Raw genomic sequence first — 27,284 nt, 5'->3', positions numbered from 1 at the left:
GCTATAAATAAAAGAGAAAAAAACCATTGTGCATTATACTTCATAAGGGCTCTGAAAGAGTTCTGGTTTTTTTCAACACGGCATTTTCAACATCTAATCTGCAGCCCACAGATAATCAAAAGCTGACTGTAAAAAAGTCTGGTTTTGAATGACAGCTTGAAAAGTTCATGCACATTTCTCATAACAAATCCCCTAATTATCATTTCCATCAATAGACTGCTAACACATATTCCGGGCACTACAGGCAAGAGAAAAAACCCAAGCAGGAAGTACCAGAGTGAGAGCACTTATCGTTCAGATGATAAAAAGACCAAACTCTAAGCAGCGTTAGAAAAGGCCAGTGGTCAGCTCAGACAAGGATGGGATTTCTGTCTACCCATCAAGACTGCCTATTGTTGCCAATGCTATACGTCATGATAACAGAGAGTTTGTAGAAGTGGCCCTCAAACTCAAAATTCACAGCTTAAACCAAGCTGTAATTAGCAGCAGGGAGGACCTGCTGTATGGCAGAGCCCGTCTGGGGAGCTCACGCTCACTGCCTGGCATGGACAACAGAACCTGGCCTGAGCTCTCCCTGGTAATTCTTGTATGCTTAATGAGATGTGTGAACATAGCCCTAAAATAAACTGCATTTTGCACCACCACCCACACTCAATGAGAAGCCCACCCAATGTGCTGTGTATAGGGAATGCTATTGGCAGCTTTTCTCCAGAAGTGGAGCTTTAGGAGGTGCACAGCTTGAATTTCAGCAGCACATGGTCCAGACAGTCACAAAATTTGGACCCAGACCTGATGAAGCCTTCAAGTACATCCAGGTTTCAGCCTGTGTTGCAACATGGAGTGGCAACTCCAAAGCGCAGTGTTCTCCCAAAGACCAGATTTACACCTCTTCCTTAGCAGAGTCCATGAATTTATATGTGGAAGAGGCGGGGTGGCCACTTCACAAAGGGATAGAGAGCCAATTAGGGCCTCTGGCTGAGGAAAAGGGAAGCATCACCTGCACCCCTGCATCTTCATGTGCGATTGCCTCTCCCAGCTTGTCTGCAACCAGGAGCAGTAAAGCTCACCAGGATTCTCCACCTCAGATCTAAACCCAAGCAGACCACAGCTGTTCATGAGGTCTTCCCAATCAGCTTCCTATTGGTAGAAAAGCCCGGTTTGAACACGCTGGGCTTTTCTACCCAGATGAACCAGACCACATGTTGAAGCGTCTGTGACAGGTCAGAGGGAGAGGGTCAGAAAAGCCTATCCAAATGCTGCAGCTTGAGCTCACTGCTGGCCAAACACTGGTGACTTAGTGGGGCTGAAGCACGGAGTGCTGGGATTTGCCTCTTCCTCTGGCAGCTGTACCCTAACAGCCAAACCCAGGCTGAGGGTACCCAAACACAGAGCCCTGTAGACCCACAGAGCACGGGCAGCGCTGCAGGCAGATGTCAGCCAACAAGCCTTTAGGAGGAAGCAGAGGAGTCAGATTGCGGAAACAATGCTAAAAGGTGTAATTTTTGTCCCCTTGTCTCACAACAAAGGGACTCAAGCCTGAGCATGGCATCAGGGCTCAAGCCTGAGTATGGCATTTTTTCTCTACCTTAATTCACTGTGACCATCTTCAGTGACCCTTGTGTTAGTACCACACAAGCAGAGTGGTTTCCCAGCTTCCGCTGGCTGAGCCTCCATCCAGGACACAGTAACACAGCAAAGCAGAGGACAGGAAAGGCTCTGAGGGGCTCCCAGGAGTTTCTTCCCCCAGGATGCATGATGGCTCCCCTGGCCAGTGTGAGGTCAGACCTCCACGGTACGACTCTGAGCTACGCCTAAGCCAGACCTCCCACCAGAGAGCTCCAAAATGTGTGCCCTTGCCAGTGCCCAGCTTGCAGGAAGGTCTCAGCCCTTCCTCTGAGCTCCCAGGCAACCACAAACCTGCAGACTCCACAGGGGAAATGAAGCCCTCTCTGGAGAGATTTGAAGGGGGACACCCTGCTCCTGGTCCACTGTCAGGAATTCACCCCTGCAACAGGCATGAGCCTCCCAGCTTCACGGCCCACACGACCCAGAAAGGCAAACGATGATTTAGAAGCAAAATATTTACTGAGCAAAGTGGGGTAAAGTGCAGCAAACTTTATAAATTCCATTATGAAACTCCATACACAGATCTCATGTACCTGAAAGCCCTTTGGTATTCTTGTGACAGAGCAACTCCTAAAATGGAGGCATCTTCTAAACAAGTACCAGTGAGACTTTGTCACTTGCAGCTACTGGGTCAGAAGGAACAGGCTGGTTCTCTCGGTGACCCATTTGTTTTTTCTCTTCGTGGCTGTGCCTTTCTCATTTAGATCAGTTTGCCTTTGCCAGATGGAGTCAAAGTCACCACTGTGAATCCAGTTTTTCTTTTCCTTGTTTCTTGGAAAGCACCAGTCAGTACCATGTCAAGAAAAACAGAGAGAGAGGTTTGCTTAGGATTTATTTAAAGCAAAGCTCCAGTAATAACCCCAGGGCCAGCACTGATGTTTGTGACAAAACTGTGGCTACTGTTCTATAAGAAGGGCAGGCAGCAAACATCCCACCTTTAACGCAAAGAAGCCATAAACATGCACAACGCAAGCGAGACAGATCTGCTCCAGCATCCCCAGTATCCAGGCTGCTATTTGGATTCACTGGTTGTGTAGGAAAAAGTCCTGGAGCTGAACCACTGCGAGCTGATGTAAGGCCCTGTAGTGCAGCAAAGACATCCTGAGTGACCTGAGAAGAGGATCTGGGTTTTCTGCCTCTGCTCATAGGACCTGGGGCAGTGGAAGATTGCTCTGACCCAGCAGAAAGCCTGGGCCTTGCAGGGGGTGACACAGCAGCATGGTCCCAACACCTCTTTCTGTATCCACCCTGGGTGCCAGGCAGCAGAAAGCAGATAGGGAGGCAGTGGTAGGGAGGCAGTGGTGGAGCAGACCAAGGGCTGCAGAAGGTCCTATCCCCCAGGGATGTCTCCTGCTGGGAAGCACAGGCACACACGTCCCATGCATCTGGGAGCACACACACACTCAGCCCAGTGAAAGGGCTAGGAACACCTCCTTACATGAAAAGAGCATCATGAGGCTAATTTCATTAGCGTCTATAAAACACTCTGATGCTCTACGGAGCACAAAGCGTTATTAAACAACCGTGCAGAGCAAAGCCAATAGTGCTTCGCGTTTGTTTATATAAGGTATTCTGCTGATACCATACCCTTGGGAAACGGTAACAGCTATAGTTATATTGGGTATTTACTACCACCTCGGCTCACTGCAGCAATACTGACCGTACCTCTAAAAGCAATCTCAGAAATGTCTAGTCCATGGGGAATCTCGCTCTGTCCCACTTACAAGTATGCCAGTGCATGCCTTTTCCTTCTGCAGCTCTTTTCTGTAAAAGAGACATTCATAACTTCGAGCTCCTTACCGGTGAACCTAATCCAGCAAGTATCCAAGACATTCAGGAAAAGAGACTTTCATAGCATTGGAATTTTTCCATGCCAGCACTTTTTTTATCCTAAGATAAATGGCTCTTACTTACAAGGTTAAAGGCTCTATTCTTTTCAAAATACTTCCCAGCTTCAAAGCAGCAATGGAAATTGGCTGTGCACCTGGCCAGCTGATCCAGCCTGGAGTCAGCCAAACAGCAAAAGGCGTCTTTCTTTCCTGCAACACTGAGTGGTGCTGCGCAATGGACAAGCAGGCTGGACTGCTGATGTAAACAGGCTAACACTACATTAATCAGAATGTATTTAAGCAGGGCCTGGTCAGCACGGCATGCTGAATTTCCAAACCAGGGGCTGCTGCCTGGGACACACCTGCCGAGCTGGATGCTGGGTCTCTACCGCAGAGATTGCTTTTAGATTCTGAGCTACTGTACTGCAGAAAAGCCCCTCTGAGCCCTGTCCTCTACCCAGTTAACCTGAGCAGGCACTGAAGGACAGACCTCTGCAGTGGTTTGGGAACAGGCCAGACCAGAAAACGGCTACAACAAGCCCCCTTCACTCATGGACTCCACTCAGGCATGAGGCAGCACTCCTGCATATACTGGATGGAAGCTGATTTTATCATAGGGGTGACCTAGGACTCCAGCTAATGAGATACAATTGTCTTTCTCATGAGACGGGTTTAGAAAACACCTTGCTGAAAGCAGTCTTTTCCAAATTGCTCCCAGCAGACAGAAGCACAAAACAGGGGAGGAAGAAGAGGGGACAAGTACACTGCTTAGGGGATCTGGGCACTGTACTTGGACACCTGCATGGGGCTTCATGTTTGCATGCAAAACAACTTGCCTGAAGCCCTTGGCAAGAGCCAAGAGTAGCTCCCAGCCCTTGACTTCCTCTCTGCAGGGCTTGGGCTGTCCCAACCAGCAATGTTTATAATAAAGTCCTAGGATATCTTGGAGCTATCTGTGCCTTTATCCAAAGCCCTTCCCTCTGCAGCTCCCTGCTGCCTGAGACCACCCATTTCTCCCCACCTTGTTTATGAGCCCCTGTCCCCACCAAGTTCCCCCGTGCCAGACTCCAACCTCTGTCACCCCATGGCTACTGGCTATTCAGCACTGAGACCATCTGCAGGAGGTTGCACAATGCTTGGCCACATACAGCTTGAGCCAAGCTGGGGTTGTTGCTCTCACTTTTGAGAACCACAGCCATAAAAAGAGACAGGATTTGCTGGCCAAGGAGAAGCCAGGGCGAGCTGATGCAGTGCAGGCTCCCGAGGTCAATGGCTGCAGCTCTATGCTGGGGGAGGATACGCAATGCCTAATGTGGAAATGTTTGTATTTGGAGCAATATATAGTTACATTTAGCCCCTAGCAGCTGCAGAGGCTGTTTACAGTAGCACACAGTCCTCAGCCTATTAGCTGAAGGCCTGACAGTGACCAGATGCGGAGAGGAACGACTGTGAAGCCTGCAGCCGTGTTTATCTCCTTGCCAAGATCCCAACAATACCTTGCCTAATAAGTCTGGCACAGAAATAATCATTTAAAGAGCTAAAAAACACAACATCCGCAGCCCATCTTTACAGCCAGAAGGGGAGTTCTGTGAGGCTTACAGTCTAATCTTTCACTGTCCCAAGTGCTTCCCTCCTACTTCACAAACAGTGGGTGATTTATTTCCTGAATGGCTGGATGCAAGCCTCCTGTATGTAATCGCTCAACAAGGAGGCAGCACCTCTGCAGCCAAGCTTGGCCACTTGCAGCAGCTGCAAGGAGGGGCAGAAAGCAGCACCCTGCACCTGCAGTGCCAGTGGGCTCTTCTGCATAGGGGGATGTCTAATTCACAAGGGGCTTCCCTCCTGCCCTGCATCTCTGATGCCAGGACGAGAGCTGGTCCCCAGGGCAGGCAGCCCTAACCCTGCCACTGAACCGCAGCGTGCACACACGCGCCGGTCTGCCCGTGTCTTGTGGTGGGGAAAGGACAGGCTGTACTGCCACAGCTTGTGCCCAGCAGCACCCAGCACTCCACAGATTACCCTTAACTTGCTAAATGAAAAGAAAAACAAAGCAAAGCTGCTCATTAGGTGCTTTCTGAGGGCCCTGGCAGCAGAACCAAACATTGGATGAACATCAACACCAAGAAACATAAGTTGCGCTCCAGTGGTTCACATAGCTTGTGACCTTGGCTAGCAGATAAGCCCACATAATATGATCTTCGGTGTTTTGCAGGCTGCAGGTACCCGGTGTCGTTGAAGGTCAGCCTTGAGGAAAAGGCTCTCCCACAGTCGGGAGAAGGTTACAGAGAATGATTTTTATGCAACATAAGCTTGTCGATGATTAACAATTTTCTTTCGGTTAACCGCGAAGTTAATAGTTATTCAAAGCACTCCATTGTAATGGGAGTGGAGATGGGGAGACGTACTACATTAACCTTTAATCTTGGACTCTGCAATAAAAATTAAAATGGAATATGGCACATAAGTGTGATTAATTCTGCTTGCAAAGGGAGAGGGTGTCGATGTATGCTTTGGGAGGGAGTGTTTCCTTCTGACAGCGGGGTGCCCTGATGCAGGTGAGGATGTGCCACAGGAAGGCTGCACTCAGTGTTCATCCCTGTATTTTCCACTTTTTTTTCAAGCTCAAACCACATTCTGTTTTGACATTTACATTGCTAACTCTGCACCTCCCAAAAATCTCTAGACATTAGGGAGTGGATGCACTAGTATTTTTAGTCATGAAGGGGGGAATGGAGGAAAGAAGGGTGGCACTTGGCAACTTGAAACCATAGAAGAAGGCTACTGTCAGCGAAATGTCTGATAGGCTGTACCCATTGCAGTGCGCAGCTCCAGGGATAAGGATGGAGGACTCCCAAAGAGCTATACCTCTCTGAAGCCCCCCTTGCCTTGCCCCAGCTACCTCTCTAGCCACAGCCACAGTCTGAGCTTGGCACTAAACACAGCCAGTGCAGTTCCCCCACCCAGGACTCACCGGTGCCTCTCAGCCTCTGCCTGTGCCACACTGCTTTTCCTGAGCTCTGCAGACCTGCTGATGCACACAGGGCCGTTACCACATGCAGAGAGACTTGCTGGAGTCCATGCCATAGAGTTTGTTTTCTGCTTGCAGCTCAGTGGCAAATGTTAGAAGAAAAAGAAGAGCATGGCAGACAGGCCTGAGGGGCAAACTTTGTACTCCCAGTATCCCCCAGCTCAGCAATGCTTGGATCTGGGTTTTGATGTGGGATTTGCAAAGCACTGTAATACCTGGGTCTTTTCTCTTTCCTACTCCCCCAACCCTTTCAAAAGTCTCTTGCCTGATACCATTGGAGTTTTGACCTGAGACTCACAGCCAGCACAAAGGCTGAGGGATTGGTTTCCTCAAACTGAATCAGAATTGGCTTGAAGCTAGATTCTTCCTACAGTTCAGATACACCTGAGTGAGCCTGCCCACTTGTTTTCCTAAGGAGCTGCCACTTCCTTGTCCCAGCCAGAAGTGCAAGTGTTAAGCTAGTGCAAATGGCTGGCTGTTTTCATGAATACTTTCTCAGCTACTGGTGTTTCTGTGAACCATGCTAAATCTCCAGCTGTCTGTAAGTCAACATGCATTTCCCAATGCTTTCTGCATTCATTCAAGAGCCATGCCAATATAACGTGTTCATTAAGAGAGAAATTGGCCAGCTGATGAGAAAACGCTGTAAGCAGTTCTGCAGGCTCACACTGGCTCCCCTGACAGCCAGGCAGCATGACCCCATGCACCAGCACACTCCCAGACCCCTTGCAAGGCTGGTGTCTGCCCCTGCTCCTGAGAGCAGAAGGAAGAGATGGCTATTCTCCTTATCGGATTGAGTCATATCGCATGCACACAGACTGCCAGCTCGCAGACAAAGAGGAAACTAAACACCTCCACAGCATGCCAGCCGATGCTGGCACCTCTGCCTGCTTTTGTGCAGGGAGCCGCGGTGGGGCGGATGCAAGGATCCAGCCTCCACCCTGGTCTCCCTCTGCACAGGGGGTCTTTACTCCCCTCTTCCGCCACCACCAGCTTTCAGCAGTTGCAAGACTCCGCTCTTATGTCCTCCTTCCCAGCACCAAGCCCTGCTTGGTTTTGGTAAGCCCCGGCAGCCTAAGTCCTGGTGATCACAGCATGGCAGGCAGCTCCGAGCTGAGTTCATGGGGAGGGCAGAAGTGTGCTGTGCTTGCAGGCAGCATGAGAGGCCCTCTGCTACCACAGCTCATGCCTAGCAGCACCAATGGGCATCTCCTCAAGGTCCTTCAGTCCCAAGGCATCCTCCCGAGACCCAGGGTGGATGGGCAGACAGTGGTCAGGGCAGGCAGGAGGGCATGTCCCATTCAGGAGGAAGTCAGGCCAGAAAAGCCTGCATCAGTTCAGCCTGCGGCACTGCATGTTCGGTGTATTTTTCTTTGAGAAAGGGATTTAACAAAGAATGAAGTAATAAACACAAGGATATACGCAATGGCATATCTATAATGGCTCTGTAATTGTGGGGCTTTAGTGCACAGTTAATCTACAACCTGGCTAACTTGCCTCAAGGTAACCAAGAAGCAGTGGGAAATGGGTGCCATCCTCCTGCCTCCACACAAGCCCCTGCCTCCAAACACCATAAAGTTATAAAGAAAGAGTTGCCTGCAAAGGTCTGCAGGATGAGGCCTTTTATATTTTCCGAGGCCAAGGTGCATCTCCGTATCAGGAGGTGGGTCACTGCTGAGCGATGCTGAGCTAGCAATGCCCCACAGAGTCACCCAGGGAAAGGGAGGCCCAGTCCACCACTTAGCCCAGATGTGGGACCAAACTTTGGCAGGACCCTGTTAAAAAACACTCCTATGTGATTTTTTTTTTCCAGTCAGAACCACACATCTGGGAGAAAATGCACTGCAGAGGAGACTGGGAATAGGAGCAGGCACAGAGGAGCCAGGTGATCCAGCCAATGACAGAACCAAGGGTCCAAGAGGGTTTTCTGGAGAAAAAAACAGGTCTCACATTTGCTCTGCATATGTGTAGAAAGCACCTGGCCATGGTATTCAAAGGGAAGATACTTAGGAGCATGCCACAGACAGAGGAAAAGAAGACAAGAGCGTTGCAGCTTCAAAAACTAGTGTGTTGTGAACTACTGCAAAGTCACACTTAGATTCAGGCATTAACCCGAGGCTGAATCAATAACTAGCTAGTAACTGTATCTAATAAAGCACAGTTGTGCTGCACTTACATCTTCATCTTCCCATGACTTCCCACTCCTTCCACTTCCATTTACTGGCAAGAGTCTTACAAGAAGCTGTAAATTCACTGGAAAGGAAGGTACAGCAGCAAGACCAACGCACTGTGCACAAAGTGGTTCAGGCTTTCCTTCAGACCCTGGCGTGCTGAGGGGCAGAACTCAGTGCCCCCCACCTCGGGTGCCCATCACGACGTATCTGTGGGCACATGGAATTCATTTTCCCACACCACAGCACACAGCTGCTCCCGTACAGGTCTCTCCTACAGCCTCCCTACCCCAGCTTTCTCTTCCCCACTCCCTCTGAAGTGTGCAGTTTTACGTCACGAGGCACGCAACCATCCTCTCCGGTCTCCCCCTGTGCCCATATAGATGGATGTCCAGCGCAGAGCCCTGGGAGCTCCTACAGCCAGCACAACAGCAGGGTTGAGCAGGTCAAGGGCACCCCTCCCTGCAGCAGTGCTGAAGCAAACTACCTGTGTGCAGAGCCAGGCTGCCACGGGGCACTGGCTGCACCTGCTCTGTGTGCAGACCGCTCAGCCTCCAAGGCTGTGAAACTGGTGAGCTATAAAAAACATGAGTCACTCACCAAAAATCTCATATCCTTCTCCAGTTCAAAGCGTTTCCTAGAACTGCGCCGGCTGCGGGGCCTTGGGGACACAACTGCTTCCTGACGTTAAAAATCCCCCTCCTGGTCTCTCGCAGCACCTCCTGAAACACATCGGTGTTTTGCTGCGTCTCCTATGTCTGAAACGTTTCTCGGTAGAATATGGGTACTAACAAGGGAGGAAATGGGAAAAGGGGGGCAGCGGCAGCTGGCAAATTCCCCTGTTACAATGCAAAGTACGCGCTTTGCTCTTGGAGATGGAATGTCTGCCCTATGTGGATAAGCAGACAACTGAGGAAAAGACAGGGCAAGCCAGATGCTTTGCATACTTTCAGTCCATGAGGACAACACTGGCACCGTCCGACCTTGAAACAGTGACTGAATTGAAACATGACACTGAAGCATCTTCAGAAAGAGGCGGGTTTTGCCTCCTCAGCCCAAGGGGGACTCCATCTCCCTGGCGGAGGAGAGCGCAGAGCCAGAGATGCAGGAGTTTCCAGTAAGGAGCCCAGAAAATAGGCCACGGGCAGCCTGGGCTGTGAGGAACGAAGGTGTCGGGCACACACGGCCCCGAGCGGCAGCCGCTGGGAGCTGGATGCTAATAAAAGCATCCAAGCCCCACAGGCGCGTGGGCTGGTTATGGGAGACTGTGGAGAGCTGTGGACAGAGCGGGATACTCTGCAGCCAGCCATGCATTCCTGCTGCTTGGAAACTAACGCTGCTTGTGGCCTTGGAGGCATAATGTCAGTCCTGGGAGAAATTATTGCCTGGTCAGAGCTCCGCATGGCTGTCACGTGCGTAACAAGCAGGTTGTGTCTGTAGTAACCCGCTTCAGTGATTTCTGCTCTGCTGGGAAGTCAATAAAAATTGACAACACCCCCATGAAGTTGTTGTTCCTTGGTCACGTATTCCAGAATCATTTGTTCCTCTGGAGAAGAAGATAAAGAAAGGGATAAGAAGTTTATTCTCTACATGCAAGTGGAAACATCATTAAGAAAAGCTTTCAACAGGCAGGACACCCATTCAGCTAGCACCGTGCTTGACAAGATCCTTAAAGGTCTTGCTGTGCTGGGTGTACCACAGGCAGAGGAGGATGTTTAATGCATGCATCTTCATTGCTGCCTCTCTTGGGGAAAGTGCTGGATTCTCCTCTTTTTCTCCAGGCTTATCTGTTGACAGATTACACCAAAAAAGGCCTTTCATAAAGCTCTATTAGAATGCCAGTGCATGCAGCAAGGGCCACTGAAATATTCCCAAAGCCACAGACAAAGCTGACAATCTGCAATACTTCAGTGTAAGCTCTGACCCAGTATACAGCTAAACAGATGAATGGCACTTCCCCCAGGGCAGGAATCACTTCTGAAGCCGCTGACAACTCACTGTTTATCTCACTGCAGCCCCACTCCTAACAACAGTTGGAGATGAAACTTTTTTAACTCAAATTCCAGCCTGAAGATGTCCAGAAGAAAGACCCTTGACCTCTCTTCTGGTAGCCTTCTCAGCTCCTGGAGATGCTGCCTGTTGAGACGCTGCAGTGTTGTTTCCTGCTTGCAGGGCAGGAGTGATGGATGAGAGCCAGGCTCTGTTCCCCACTGCCCTGCGTGGACCCTGCCATGGGACAAGGCGGCACAGCCTCTAGCCAGGGAAGGTGCTCATGGCAGGAGCGGCATGCCCAGCTCCCAGCTCAGGCCAACCAGCCTCCAGCTTCTCCAAAGTTCACCTCTGATTGTTCCTGTTGTTAACTCCGAAGCAGGAACAAACAGCAGATGCACCATTTAGTCAGTTTTGGTATTGCACAACTGAAAGAGAATAGGAAAGCACCCGCAGGAACTGAGCCAAGTCAATTAAGGTTGAGCAATACATGCACCTGGCTGTCAGAAGTGTAAGATACTCTCTCTTTAGTAATTACAGAGCAATTATGAAGTTAACAGCAATTCCAATAAGGACATGTATTTCACAATACAATTTTGTTCACAATCCGTCAGGAACAGTCACACCAAGGAGACACAGCTCTGAAACCAAACTGTCCTCACCCCTGCAGGCATAATCCTTTAAATGCCAATCTTTGGTGGGGTGGGATCTTGCACTAAGTCATAATTAAATGATTAGTTATTAACAGGATGTAATTGAAGCTGTACTTTACTGCGACTTTAAAAAAAAAAAAACCTTTTTTAAGGTAGGTAATGGAAACCAAGATGAGATGAAGAATTTGGGTATTGGGTTTATGCAAGATCAGTTAGGCTATAATTCTGTAAAACCAGAAACAGATTAAAGCTGGGTTTTAATCTATATGAAGACATCACAGCCTGTTCTGCATGGTCTGAATGAAAAGCTTCAGATTTTCTACCTCTTTATAGTGGTAAAATCAGGATGGTTTCAGTTTATCCAATCCATCCAAAGAGTAAATAGAGAACAGAAATTATTACAAGGTCCAGAACAGATCCATCCGTGAATTTAACATACTAAAGCAAACTCAGGTCTGCTGAACTTAAAGTTTGACTTGCACTGAAATCCAACTTTGCTCCAAAATGCTCATCTGCCATTTTGTGCCTGTTGTAAGAGAGAAAAACACCCTGCTTTGCTCCAAGTACCACGTGGCAGTACAAAGTGGAGGTCTCCTTTGGTGGCACTGTACTGCTGTGGCTTCTGGCCAGGAGCAAGGAGCACTGCGTCATCACCATTTGCTGACAGGGACTAGAGATTATTGAGCAAGTGACTCAGGTTGTTTGCTTTAGCACCCGGCCTGACCTCCTCTCTGAAACAGGCTGCCAGGGAACACATCCACGGGGATGTCCCTTGGTGCCACTGAGTTGGATTTCCGAGCACTGCAGATTAACATCCAGGCTATAAGCCTTCCCACGGCCCTGCACTAATCCAGGCAGGCAGTGACATTTTGGTGTTATCTGCTTTGCCCACCTTGCTCTACCTCTGCAGTACACTGCAGATGAACCCATCCACAAAGGTGTTGACCTAGGCTACATAACCGTGAACACAAAGTGTTCAAACCCCTCGGATAGGAAGAAAGCACACAGAACATGGGCAGCACCAGCTGGAGAAATGCTGCCAACGTGTGTATAAAACCCATTAATTCTCTTTTCTAAGGGACTTTCTGGGCAAGAAAAGCCAGCCAGGAAGTCTTCCACCAAGCCTAGTATTAATGTCCTCACTGTCTCTTGTTCATATCTCCTTTCAGGTTTCATTTCATTCAAGTAGTGAAACCTGTTGTGGTTTGCTTTGATAAAGGTAGAGCCACTCACTTAGTGTGTTTAGGCAGTAGGGATGTTTTACTATCTCTCTCTGCATCTCCAGCAGGGCTGAAAAGGTGCTATTGTGGTTTGACAGCTAAAGGGATATGTGATTCTATCAAGAGGTATCCAAATATCTGAGTGCTCTATAAAGACTAAATAATTAATCATCAGAACTCCTGGCAGAAAGATAACCAAGCATTATCCCCATTCTCCAGACAACAAGAATATTTTTGTAACGAGTCATGGTTATAAGAGCTACCCAAGGCTTCCTGTGAGCTAGCGAACCTGAGCCCAGGTACCGTGAAAACCAGATTAACACGTCCCAGGAAGCATTTTCACATCAGTGCAGCTAATGCCCTCTAATGAACTGGAAGAGACAGGGTCTCAAGCTCACAGAAAACATGTGAGAGTATGTGTGAGCTGCCTTTTAAGTACAGAGCTGAGCAGGATTTGGAGGGCTCAGAGAGGAACCTAGGTGCCTATGGAAAAATTTTCTCTTCCACCCTCTTTTCCTCTTCATCCCCTTTGATCAGCAAGCACCACTAGCAAGACTTTTTCACTTCAAATTATGTATGGGATGAATTTTTAAACTAATGGTCCTACATACACATATGCACATGCATGCATACATGCACAGGCACACACAGAATCACCGTTGCTATTCTTTATGAATTTAGCAAAGGCTGCAGTACCCCATGAATATAACACCTCAGTGCCCTTTCCTCTAGTCTCCCGTTATGTCATCTTTTTAGTTTTACTTTATCTGTGTTTAGATCACATCTCTAGGACAAAGAACACATCCTTTATACACTTCTGTGATGTGTTTTGGGGAGTAGAGACACTGAGTCTCTCCAAGAAAAGCATGCTACATTTTTGTGTTTTATGGTGGTTCCCTGCCAGTGAGAAGCTTTAAAAGCAAAGAACTAGAAGGACAAACCATAGATCACCTTTAAATGGCAACATTTCAGTGCCTTTCACATGCTGTGCCATTGCCTTAGAAGGAGCCACACGGCACAGGCTCAAGCAGGGTAATGCAGAGAAGAGCTCAGCAGTCAGACCACCCCCTAAACCACATCCTGGGGAGCCAGAGTCACCCACTGCTGATGCCTGGATACAGCTCTGCACCAAAATTCTGCGGGCCAAGCAGCTGGGCATGGGGTACCTCAGGAGGCTCAGAGGCTTTCAGACCAATAGCCTCGCACACCATGTTTTCATTTCATCACATTAGTGCATTTATTGCCCCACAGACCCTCCTTTCTCTCACCAGTTCCCCCTAGCTAACAACCAACCTTCTCCTCTTTCCTCAGCCTGATCAGCCTGCCTTGGGCATTACCCTTTTTACAGGCATGTTAACAAAACAAGGTACAGCTGCCCTGATACTGTCTCCACACCACCTGGGAGAGCCCCACTGGTGCTGTCTGCCCAGGCCAACAGAAATTCATCCTGGTTTGATAGGGACAGCCAAGACGGGGCCTTCGGTGTGACCAACAGACCTTTTAGGTCACAAGGAGCACACACTGATATGCTGTGTCCCAGGCAGAGCTGCCATGGCTGTGCTGGGGAGGTGACCCCCCCAAGCCCTCCTTTGCCTACTGCCATGCTGCCACCCCATCCTGCCATCAGCATATCAGCTCTGCAGGGCCCCAGTGCTGCTTCTTCCAAGTGCACGCCATTCATTTCCTCTCCATATCGCATTTACAGGCAGTATTCATCTTGTCATATCTTGCAGCATTTTCTCCATGGCAGGATGCCGAGGATGATGCTGGGATGTTTATTTCACCCTTTTGTTAAGAAGGATGACAGGTTTTTGGATGAGCCTCCCGTGGTCTGTAGGAGCCGAAAGCAGGAAAAAACAAGTTGGTCCAAAGTTGAGGGAAAGAGATACAGGCTGGGAACATTTCTGAGGCACCTGGACTTGCACCAGAAAGGGTTTGCTCCCTTGTGTCAGCACAGCTCCCTTCGCCGATAGTTTTGACACCGTTGCCTCCCACTTTGACAGCCCTGGCTTGCACACCAAATCGCTCCGCAGCCCCTGTGCACACAACTCTTTTAATATGACAGCATTGCTTAACGAAAGTCATGGGGGTTTGGGTTAACTTGGATGTCCTCAGTTGAAAAAAGAAAGAGACATCCAGCGGCACTGACGAAATCTGCCTTAGATTTCAGAGTATTAACAGAGAAGCGCTGATGTCTCCTGGCACTGCATGGGTCTGACAGGATGCAGTAGCTTATCTAGAATGCAGTGGACTCCCCTGCTCCGGAGAAGGAGTTTATGCTGCCTGAACGTCACCTCTGCACTGGCCCTCCTCCTCCCCCCAGGCATGAAGCTCATGTTAGCCTACTGTGCCTGGTGCTTGTCATTCCCATCTTTCCTGGGATGAAGCGTACATTGTGAACGCAGCATCACCATCAGCCCAACACTGACCTAAGACAGCTATGGTCTTATCCTGCCTCTCACCTCTGCTCCTACTTTCCTGCCACTCGCAGGTTGTCAGCCTGAGGGCTCATGGAGCTATGGGGTGAACTGCCTCTGTTCACCAACCCTCTGGAGACCAAACCCTGCCCCACTAAGTCATTCATTTCCATGTGGACCAGCAAACAGCTCCAACACAGGGCATGGCCACAGGACAGCTCACACAGCACTCTGGGGCACATGGAACAGGGAAAATGCGGGAACACAACACTCTGGTGACGGCAGCATGGTTTTAGGTGAGCTTGATGGTAGCCAGACACTGCAGCCTGAAGTCTGGACATGGCAGTGGATGCTCTGCCCCTGCTGCAGTGGTACAGCAGCAGATCTAGGCAGTGCTTGGCCTTGCAAAGCACACTTCTGAAGTGTGCTCAGTTTCCAGCAAAAAATACACTCTGATGCATTTGCAGAAATTATAAAAGGACAATTTTGATCCAGTTAAAGTGCTTAGACTTGATTTTACATTTAAGCCAGGTTTCCCAAGGGAACACGTCACAGAAGGTGCCAGGGAATGTTAGGATCAAGGAGATGGGAGCATGGAGAAGACCTAAGGATACAGCCGCAATAAGGTGGAAGACAACTAAAAGTTAGTGGGACGAAGGGATTTGGAAAGGATCTGAAGATACTAAGTGGTGAAGAAAGCCATAGGTGTTATGGTGGAAGATCTGGGATTGTTTCAGTAGGGTTGCAGAAGATAAAGGACACAAATCTGTAAGAAATAGGGCTTTTTAAAATTCCCTGGATTATGGATCCAGTGGGTTTTGAAATCTAGTTGTTTTGCACACAGACACACCAGATTAATCCAGCTACTGCCCCATACTGTGGGAAGTGGATTTATCACGTGAACTCAGCTCTCTGCCTAAAACAACTGGTCCCCACAGATGAACAAGAGCCCAAACCAAAGCCACAGATCCAAAATACCCTAAATCTGGGGAAACCAAAATCTGTAGCTGGGTCCTCCTCTAAACAATGCAAGCATCAGTATTTCAGGCCAGGCAGCCAGCTATGGACACCGAATGAAGACTTTCCCAAGACACCAAGCTACTCATCTGGCAGTGAGCTACATGTACAGTCCCACACTGACACAGCTCATGTCAAACTGATTTAGTGTTGCATCGCTCACAGCAGACCAGCCCTGGCAGAACAGTACAGGTTCTGCATCCCCACTCCACCTCTGCCTTGTCTTTCACTGCACAGAAATACTGGGGTGAGGCTGCAGAAACCTTACTACCAATATAAAAAAGATAGGCAGGGCTTGCAAGAGGCTGGATTTTAGGATGTATGCAGTGGGTTGCCAAGTGAGATGTTAAAAGTATAGCAGGGTTTAAATGTATTTAAATGTTTGAAAATCATTTTTTTTCTGTGCAATTGTGGTTAAGGACTCAGTAGGCTTGAGTAGCTCATCAGCTGTGCCCTGTTCCCCAGTCAAGGCATGAGCTGCTGGGACAGGCTGCTACCAATAGCAGAGGCAGGGTCTGTGCTGGGTGAGGTTGCAGGCAGAGTGAACCTGGGAGGGCTGCTTGCTGCTGGAAAACCTGCCAGAATGAACAGCTCAAGATCTGCCTGAACTCATGGGCATCAGAGGGTCGGCATCCCTGATGGTATGTGTATTGGATCTCCTGCTGGTTCCAGTGAAGCCGAGAAAAAAATCAGCTTCTTTTAACTCCCAAGGGTGCAGCAGAGTGCTGTGTGCTTCTGCAATACTCCATCAGTGGCAGAAACACTGGCACCGCTGAAAACAGCCACAAAGAGCCAACTTCCTTGTTCTTGCAGTGCGAGGAGGGTGTGAGCAGGTGTGAACTGCTACAGGCATTGGTGTGCATTACACACACTGTGGTAAACAGCTACGTGGTGTGCAGGGCCAGTGGAATCTCTGTCTCAACACTTTAACCCAATTCTGGCTTCTTTGCCCAATGCCACTGTGCTGCCCCTGTGCCCCCAGGGCAGGCAGGGATGGATTGCCCATCTCCAAGGGTGAGGCACCTGAGACAGAGGATATGGAGCCTGGGCCATCATCCCAAATGATGTCTGCTGGGCACACAGATTGTGGCTCTTGGCATGTACAGCACTTGCGTCCTCCATCCTTAAAAGGCAGCCCGAGCACCCAGGTGCCTCCAAACGGGTCACCTAGCTCTTCCGGATGCAGGGAGAGGGGTAGAGAAGGGCAGCTCGAAGCAAATGTTGGTCTAAGACCTCCTGCCCTGCTCTAGTGAGGTGCACTGTAATATCACAGGTTTGGGGCTCTTTCTAAATTCAAGGATCTGAAAGCACAGTGCCCTGGTTGCCCTGCCTGTTTCTGGGCAGCCCTTTTGATCCCGTCTGAGAGGCATAGCTATTGCCAGGTTTGTAGTTCCTCCTAACAAGAACACTATGAGTTCCTGTCCTGCCTGAGAAAAGGGTACTGGTTGCTATCATTTTCACAACATGCTATGGTGCCTTTGGGCAGATCACAGTAAATTTACTGCACTTCTGAAAGACTATTTTGTTAAGTGCAGCATGCTGTCTGCAGAGAGGTACTGACAGTTCCTGTGCCTTTTCTTCTCTCTACCAGCCAATTTGCAGTGTGAGAAAGATGAGATCTTAAAAATGGACAATTAGCATCCTTAGTAATTACCTGTACTAAGCATCTCAATTAGAGGAGTGCCCCAGGGGGCCTTAACCAAAGCTGGATTTCTGTTGTGCCAGACTTCATGCAATGCTGCTCCTGCCCTCAGAAGCACACAGGTGCTGCAAGAGGTTAGCTGAGACCCGCAGTACTAACCTGACATGGGTTGGTTTTCAAAGAGGAAAACAGAAGAACCATGACCACCAGCTATCACCTGGGAAGCAGAACCAGTGTTATCACAACCCTTCTAGGAATCTACCTTCCACAAGCTCATCACATTCATTTTGGGTTTGCCCTCCATGACGTTTTGCTACTAAATGCCTTTGGAAAACACTCTGCATTATGTGAAGTGCGCACCCCAAGGTTTGGTCCCACTTTGCAGCTTTCTGCAGTGTTTTTGCTTCTCCCTTAACTGTCAATTAACTGAGACTCCTGGGTTTGATATGAAGGTGTTAAACACGTAGAGGAGATTCTGAATACATGAGCAGGGGGGTAACTCTACATATCACCCCATTCTTCATGAGCAAAAGCTAGGCTGGGATGATGTGATAGCACAGGTATTGTCAACAGAGGATCTGCAGTTAAAGTGAATGGGATTATGGAAAACTTGGAAATATCAGCTGAGGTAAGAGCTAGGAACCATGCAAAGGAACAAGGCTTCAGAGCAAGAGTAGACTGGAAAGATGGTAAGTGTGTTTGAAACTCAAGGAGGTAACAAAATATTAATGAATCAGCACCAACCAGCAACAAAGAAATCCATTATTTATAGGGAAGACAAATAATTATACATGCAAGGTCAAAGAAGACATTTGCACTGAAGTTTCTTAAGAGACAGGAGAGCAGAGAGTAATTGGCTGTCTAGACACAGCCCCTGCTCAAGCAGTGAAATCCCGTGCTCTGGGTGAGCAGGAGCAACTGGGTCATGTTGGCTAAACACAGGTACTTCATGAAGAGAGCTCAAATAGGACAGCAGGGGGGATGCACAGCCACAAACGAGGTGGGTCTTGGTGGCACCAAGGACCAAACTGTGGACACCAGGTTTAAAACCCAAGGCCCAAGACTCTTCTGAGGGCACCAGGGGGACTCCCAAATCAAAGGCTGGGATTCAGACAACTTCGGGCAAGTTATATTTTCTCTATGGATTCACTTTGATTCTTCATAAGCTCTGCTTGACTAGGGATCTTCTCATGTTTGGTACAGCAAACTGTGGTCCCACCAGCACAAAAGCAGGTGGCCTCAAGCATCCGAGGAGGCCAATAGGAGCCAGCCCCAGCAGGGTCCAGCACACTGCCCCAGGGCCCCAGGAGAGGGCAAGGCACTCCAGGTTCAGGTGTCAGGCAGAGCTGGGGAGCCGCCACAGCCCAGGGGTGAATGTACAGGGCAGCACAGTGCCTCTGGCTCACCTGGCAGAGCCCAACAGAAGATGAAAATGCCCTCTGAATTGGGGATTTTTAGGTGCTACCGGTGCAAACATACTTTGGAAGTGTTCAGAAGCACAACAAAGAGGCACAAAGACGGACCATCGACCCTTAGGTAGCAAAAGAGATGCCTTTCCTCTGACATGCTGCTTTGCTCAGCTCATTTAAAGCCAGCTGATTACTGCAGAGCTGCTACTATAACTGGTGACACCAGCGTGGCCATCCCGCTCTCCTCCCACCACAGCACACAAACCACCTCCAAGGGCAACAGTCAATATTATGCTTGGTGATGGCTCTTCCTTCCTCTTCTCACACCCTGCTTCAGGGACACTGAGCCAACAGCAAAAACCCCTTGCACTGGCCATTTTCCTCTGTACTAAACCTCATCAGTCTTTAAAAAGAAGCACAGGCAAAAAAGACAGCCCAAGTTCCCAAATTTCTACAGGAAGCTCTGATAAGTGTTTGTTTTGCTTTTCAGGGTAGTATGTGTCCTCTTCATGGAACCAGCGGGCGTTTTCCCACTGAGGAAGGCATTTACTTTAAAGCCAGAGGCCCCACAGTCATTACCGTTCTCATAGTTATGAAATACTACTGCTGTGGAGAGGAGAGAGAATTGATTACTAAGAATGAAATTCAAGTATGCATTGGCAGTTCAGGTAAAAAGTCTGTTATTAATGATGCTATACCAACATATTAGCCTCACAAGGATAGCATAGATTTCCTTCACTTACACCTGCCTGAAATACTGGAGGTAATTTGCTTGACATGTGGAAGTGGGTCAAGTACTCATCTCTAACCTATATTAGTCGCACAAGGAGGGGCTTTGCAGTGTTCCCGTACTGTTGTGAGCTAGTAGACAACCACACAACATTTCCTAAGGCTCCAGCCCCACAGACCCTCTGGAAATGGAGAGGGAATTGAGGCATGCATGGAAGGCTTGTGATGGCACATGCACCTCTGTGCACGGCCCTGGGACTGTAAATCTCAAGCTATTCATGTGAAATGCAGGGATGGGGGAAGCAAACCAGCTGGGATACACTACACACTGAAAGAAAATGGGCCTGAGGATACCATGGGCACTCAGACATCGCATAAAGCAATTTGTAGCTGCCAGGACAGGTGTGGTTGAAGGACTCAGCACAGGATGGATGCTGTGCTGGAAACGCATGGAGAAGTCAGGATTAGTGAGCTCTTGCTGTGAATCCTGCTGTGAAACAGCATATGAGATGCTGTTATGACAAGTGCAGCTTACTGGCCATCACCACCAACCTCTCGCACAGCTCATTAGGGAAAGGTCATGGGTTATTTTTAATTCCCGAGGGCACGCCGGGTTTGCTTCACACACTTCTACACAGGATTTCGATCTACACACCCAGATCTCTCTGCTCTTATAAACACAGCCATACATACCATGTATTCCTTTCTGCTCTTCACTTAAAAAGCAAGGCACAAAGCCATAAAATGCCTTTTTGAACTCCAGCTGTGACACTTTATGGAAGCATTTGAAAACTATTATTTTTAGTGAAAGCACTAAAGGTCTCTGGCATATTACCCCTGTTTCAAGATTGATTTAGGATGAGACTCTTACCACCCAGCACATCTGGAGCGGTGCTATGCTCCAGGAGCACTAGCGGTGTCCATGGGACTACTTGTGGAGGATGACTGAATAGCACAGGAAGCCTCAAACCACTGTTAGGAAGCACACCAGGATGCTGAACCTGTGCAGTTTATCCCCAGACCAGCCGCCATTGACGGCTGCCCCTGACAAGTTACTGACAGCGTTCTTGGTAAGCCTTTGGATCCCCTCTTTTTATTATTTCACTCCCTCTTCGTTACAAAGGACCTTCACTGTAACGCTTCTGTCCTATAGGAGGTCACCTGCTTGTAATAATATGGTACTTCCCTTTTGTAGTCAGTTCTGGATCCTGCTGTTAACATACTATCTAACACCTGCTTCAGGGTAGTTTATCCCTTTTGCAGAGGAAATAAAAGGATAGGGACAGTGACTTGTCCAAGGTCGCGCAGTAAAGCAATGGTGGGCTTGCGGTGAGGCACTGGCACAGTTTGGATTCCTCTACACAGCTTGCCAGGACTTTGCACAGAAACAGAAAGCCTCCATGTGTGTCTTTTTGAGTTCCTCCCACATGAGGACCTTCTCAATTTAGCAAATGTATACATGCCGTTGCACACCCTTCCCATAATACAGGAATTTGTCCCTTTATAATTAAAAAAGCCTATAGTTTGCCAAAGAGGAGTCCCTAACAATTGTGTTAGTATTACAGTAAGTGGCAGTACCTTGGGCTATTACTGGAGACAAATGCACATTTTTCAGAAAGATAACGGTACTTTTTAGCTGGCTGCAATTGATGCCAGCGCTGGTTTCTTCCTGGGTAACTTTCTTTCCTATTTAATGCTTGTCTAAACCTTCATGCTGCGGATGAAGTGATTTTTTATTAATATGATTCTAATTTATTGATTTAATCATTTTGGTCATTTCCGTATTTTCCTTCTTCAAAACACTTCACATATATTGTTATAAGGAAGCAAATAAACTGTCCAGGAAGTTTCTGTCTGTACCTTCACTTAATGTGCCCTGAGACATGACCTTAGAAGGCCATAAACAGAATTGCTTTCACCTCAAATAATGTTCTTCTTACTCTTCCCGAACTCCAGATACCTACGACAATACCAATTGTATTGCCAAATACCATTTGACACCAGTAAACCCAGAAGCCAGCCAGTAACAGTAATACTTACAATGAACAAAGCACTGCTCCTCCACATATTTCAGAGCCTTTTTGAAAGGCAAAGAGATGTCTTATTCCACAGATGGAAAGATGAGAAGCAGATAGATTGGGGGGGGGGGGGGGGGGAAGGGTGTGTGTCACAAGCCATACACTGCAGGGATTGCAGAGTAATGCACAGCCTGCTGCTGCCCCACACACTGATGGGGTCTCACACTCATCTTTCACTGTACCCAAGAAGGTCCCAGTGATATCAGGGTCCATCAGGAGCCTTTAAAACAGCGCAGGAGTGGATGAAAGAGATCCATGGATGTTTTGCTCCCTCCTCGACTGCCAAAGGAAGCTCCCAAGCATGTGCTCTGCCACACACACATCTAAGATGAAGCAGGAGGGAACAATTTTTTGCATGAAGTGTACGAAATACTGGAGACCACTCCAGCATTTCAAGGAGCAGAGAAATGTGGACTGCAAGAGCTCCTCTGAAGTGCAATCAGCTGCAGCACGTAGCTGCTTCCTGCGTACTGGTGTCCAAAGTCCCTAAGATAATACTGATCTGGAGACCAGCTGAAGGCAGGGAGGACAGGCCACATCCTTGGGAAGTGTGAACCAGCAGAGCCATATGGACTTTCACAGGTTGCACAGTTTTGCCTCAGCTGGTGCTGATGCTGCTTGCAAAGAAGAAGGGAAGGAGGTGCCCTGGGTAACACTGCCCTGGGTGAGCACTGCATGCCACTCTTCTGCCCATGGTGATTCCCAGCAGCACCACGGAGTTGGGACCCCGGGGGTGTTGGCTCCCCAGTGGTGTTAGCTCCCCGGCAGCCTCCTCTGAGTCAGAGCCTTTTAGCTTTAAGCTCCTTACAAGTGGCTCTCAAACCCAAAGTGCCATTTTGTTCTTTTCCTGGGCTATTTGCTAGGATGGGCAAGCTGTGATACTGTTTACAATAGGAAACCTGTGGTGAATCATGCCTCAGACAAAAGGAATATCTACTTTATGCCATGCTGACTTTGATGTGCTGCAGAGCTGGGGAGACACAGTTCACACAGCCCTCGGTTTCCTTTCCTGTGCATCTTAACTGACATCCCCAGCTGATTACACCTTCCCCTTCCCTTCAGCCTGCACTGCTGGAACAAGTTTCACCAACTGTTCAGACATTTAAAGCTTTTTAAAACCTATCATCTCCATCCCTTGAAGAGAGATACAAGCCTCTCTCTCTTCCTACTGTTTTCTATTCCACTCCTTCCACAGGCGCTCCCTTGAGGCCCTGTGTCTCAGATATACTTCATCTATTTTTGAAGAAGAACAAGGGGCAGGTGGTGCCTGCAGAAGCTGAAAGAGGAAAGACGGACATATCTAGCACATGCCAAGAAAACAAACATGAAATCTCTGGAGCCGCCGGATCCTCTGGAATGCTGATCAACTTGCCACTTTCTTCGTCTTGATGCACTTCTTTTTATGAGCTCAAAGAATAAAGTATTGGATGTTACACAGCAGCTGCCCCAGGAAATAATTCACTCATTCCATTGCTGCAGACTTCAAGGAAAAAAAAAAGCTGGGGGGGGGGGGGGGGGGGGGGGGAAGCCAGTTCCTTTGCAAAATATCCAGTTTCCCAGCAGCTCTAGCAGCCTAAAGGAGAAGAATGTTTTGGTTTGGTGTCCCTCCAGTTCTTGTGGTTTCGTTGAAGATTTTGGAGAATGCATTTACTCCTTTGCTAACTGCAAGAACAGATTTATCCTGCAGCCATGTGCTGAGTGATTATACAGGCCTAGAGGGAGTCTGAAAGCATAAACATTTGCTTCATAGAAGAGATTCTACAGACAGAAGGCCAGAGACAGTTGACTCTGGATAAGCATTTGTGCTCCATTTTGAAGAAGAAAGTCCTTGTTCGCCAGCAGTCGGAAGGGAGGCATGCACACACTTCACAAACCAGCCTTTGGTTGGACGCACAGTGGACAGGGAAAAGATCCAGAAGGGCCTGGAGAGAGGCTGCCTCTTGACTGAGCTCTAAGTGCTTACAGAACTGCCATCTTTACTGCGGATGGGAAACCAGCCCCAGCTCCATCTTTCTCTGCACATTGCTTCGCCTTGGCTTGGGATGGGGAAATAAACAAGCAGCTCCATAGCCAGGGAAAACCCTGGAGCTTTGTGTCTCCCATCCAGATGCTGTAACAAGATATGAGCTTCTGCTTTAGCTTTTCCCACAGTAGGAATATCAATGAGGACTTGTCTCATCTTTACCTGGCTGTTTATTTTCACAAAACTTGTAGGAACATAAAGTTGCTGAGATCTCCACCCGACTGACAAATTTGATTGAGATCTGCCAAATGTTGAAAGATGTTTGTCAGGGACTTTCTTTCATACACATGTGAAGCAAGACCCCACAAGTCTTGCTGTCTCGCGAAGCGAGGCTACAAGTGCAGCAGAAGGGAAGCACTATACCAAGGGGAATGCTGCTGCACTGTCTGAGAGGGGCTCACCAACCACCCTGCAAGCTGTAGGCATGCGTGGGCTTTTAGAAGTGACCTGTACTCCACTAGCTCAGTGTGACCTGCAACACTTTCTAATAAAGTGACAGCACCTTGTGGTTTGTGACTACAACATCAAATCCCAACAAGGAGCAAAGGACCAAAGCAAGTCACACATATACAACGAAATGTCCCGTGGCAGTGTCTCACCATTGCACACAGATTACTTTTTTCCTCCAACACAAATAGTTAGGAGATCAAGCTCTATCTGCCAGAAAACCTAAGCACAGATGAAGTTCAAAGAGGATATAGCAAACATCTCTGCAATGCCCTCTCAGCCAGGAGCTTGCCGAGGATGGAGGGGCCTGAACTACAGCTGTGCAACACATCTCCGTATCGCTGCACCACACGGCTCCTCAGCCACAGAAGACAATCCCCAAGCAAAGCATCACGCTTGCATGTGAAGGGAAAACACTGGGGAAGCTCCAAGTATTTTTTCATGGTGTGGTAAAGAGTGATGGAGACACACTTGGTCTGGACATTCACCAATTTTTTGTCTTTCTTATCTACTGTCATTGTGGCTTGACTGTTCAGACTACAGCTACTACAGACTACAGGTGCTGAGGAAGGGGTTTTAGGAGCTTTGCCACCTAGAACACTTCATCTCTGCCTCCCATTAAGGTCTGACTACGTGGGGATCAGAGGCACAATATGGCGAGCCTTTTTAACTGATCACCAGGCTGCTTTTCCCTTGACATATGTGGATGCATTTGATGGACTGTTTGGAGATCTTAACCACCAATACATTCACATTTGTAGACAGAGCTGGGTGTAAAGGCAGCCCATTTGGTTTGGGATTTTGGCCAGGAGATCCTGTATAAGACCAAGACTTTACAGTTCCCAGGTGATGAAAACCAGTGGTTGAGAACAAACAGTGCACTATCTCAGCAAGTTCCCACGTCTCTTGAAAGACAGTCACAACCTATGCACAGGACAAGGAGCTGAAGGGCTAGGAAATCATCAGCATTATCATTAGTGTACACCAATCCAAGCTGTTGAACCACTGCCCTTCGTTGGCATCTTTGTTCCCACTGCCTTTCCATATCTCCTTAGTTTTCTGCCCAGATGAAACAAAAAGGGTGCAGATTTCAGGCTTAATGGTAGAAAGGCTCATGCACAGAGGATGCACATGGGAAGCAGTGGAGAGGCTAATTTTCCTACATGCCTGTTGTTATCAGTGAAGATAGACCAGCACTTGTTGAGGGCATTTCAAGGGAAGCTTCAGAGCTGCTCTGAACTATTCCCCACAGGAATCTCTTTCTCTCTGCCAGGTAGCCTAAGGCTTGCCTTTGTGGAAGCCTCTTTAGATCAAGTTTCTTGGGGCTGACAATGAGGTTTGCTGTCAGGCCAAGGAAATCTTCCTTCATCTGCTTCTACTCAAGCAGCCCAAACCTGCCCCAAAGCAATGAATAGCATCCTGTGTTGTAAAGGCCTAAAACCTGGATCAGTACCAATCATTTAAAGTTATAAAGAAGGATCATCCTACTTGATGAAGCAGGCCTACATCCCAAGGAAGTTGTGAAATCCTCATCCTTGGAGATATTCAGGATGTGCCTGAGCAAGGCCCTGAAAAACCTGATCTCCCTGTGAAGCTAGCCTTGCTCTGAGCAGGGGGTTTGGACAAGACACCTCCAGAGCATGTCCGGTAGGGTAGACTTAAGCAAGAAACTCTACTGAAACGAAGTACTATATGGTACACGTTCCTCCCTGTGGAGAGAAGACTAGAAAAAGATAGCACAGCACATATAGTGGTGGGATGTAACACACGTGAGGAAGGCATCAATCGGGTAGTACAGAGATGTGTGTAATGTAAAACCTACCCAAAGCAGAGCCAGTAACGAAACATCACGTTGCCACCAGCACTTCCTACACTCTCTATGACCTCTGTTTAAATGAAGGCTGCTATCTCAGCTAACTACCGCTTCACAAGATATTATACGTCCATTGGTGAGTCCGAGGGCTTAAAATAGGGAAGGATACGTAAGGCCTGAAAAGCAGATGGTCCTCATGAGGCTGTCACTCTCCAACAGCTAACCCTGAAGATTATTAATTTCAGGATTCCCAGGTTTACAAGGTCCAGGCTTCACGGTTATTTTCACTCACTGCCAAAATAAAACTCAGTTTCCACATGCATACATTTTCCTCAGGCTCTCCCCCCTGCTGGCCTCATCAACATTTTCTATCAGGAAACCCATTATTTATACTCTTCTGGCAAGGACATTATATTTCATCAGTGTTGCCAGCAATGCCAATTTCCCCTCCTTACGGTCCTATCCTAAACTGTTTTCAATTCTCTCGCCTTGTATTTCTCAGTAAACCAATCAAGCACAAATTCTAAGCCTTCCAGTTTTCCCCTTTTCCCTCCCACAATAGTCATTGATGTCTAACCACAGACGTCTGTGCTTCTTTTCAATAACTGTGAATGCAGTTGCCTATAAAGTATGCACATGATAGCACAGGGAAATTCCGCACACGTTTTCTCCATCTGAAGATATACTGGTTCATATGTTACATTTATATTGGGTCTGGATCATGTCCTGCCATCATTCTACAAGGAGAAATCCCAAGGCAGTCAACAGAGGCTTTGCAAGCAGATAGATGACAGAACTTGGCCCTACAAGGGGAATGTTGTATGATATATTTCCTTTTCTGTTTGCCAAATTGATGTTAAGAAGGGGTTATGCACTAAGACAGTCATCATAAGTTTCAGAAATAATCGTCAGCCATTTTTACTGAAACTTCAGAAAACACAGCAATTAATCAGGATATCGCTGCTTTTTCTGTGAAGTTACAGTTGATTCTGTTTTACTGGCATTGCATCACACAGCAGTTTTTCCACCACCAAAACAGGAGTTTTGAGGTCGCTATTAATTTATGGAGAAAAACCTTTTTTACTCATTTTCTCATACTCTTTCATCTGGGTTTTCTGAAAATACACAAACAAGCACCACTCAGACATGACATAACTTAAAGGAACATCCAAGCCCCTCCTAGGTTCCACTGT

The 27,284-nt window shown here is 48.0% G+C and overlaps 1 protein-coding gene across 7 annotated transcripts in view; it reads right to left on the bottom strand.

Annotated features, from left to right (window-relative positions):
- Window positions 1-270: 270 nt before the first annotated feature.
- Window positions 271-27,284, bottom strand: part of TOMM20 (translocase of outer mitochondrial membrane 20) — a 115,005-nt gene continuing 87,991 nt past the window's right edge. For 3 of the 7 annotated variants that reach the window (XR_010613013.1, XR_010613012.1, XR_010613011.1), the window contains one exon: window positions 2,067-3,390. The gene's annotated coding sequence lies outside the window, so the exon portion shown is untranslated. Of the gene's footprint in view, window positions 1,447-2,066; window positions 3,391-27,284 lie in introns of those variants that run through there. The other 4 variants (XR_010613014.1, XR_010613015.1, XR_010613016.1 and 1 more) reach the window with 4 other exon arrangements.

This window comes from Lathamus discolor, chromosome 5 (genome assembly GCF_037157495.1).
Source record: "Lathamus discolor isolate bLatDis1 chromosome 5, bLatDis1.hap1, whole genome shotgun sequence".
Lineage (NCBI taxonomy): Eukaryota > Metazoa > Chordata > Aves > Psittaciformes > Psittacidae > Lathamus > Lathamus discolor.
This window is presented reverse-complemented; position numbering and strand designations above follow the sequence as displayed.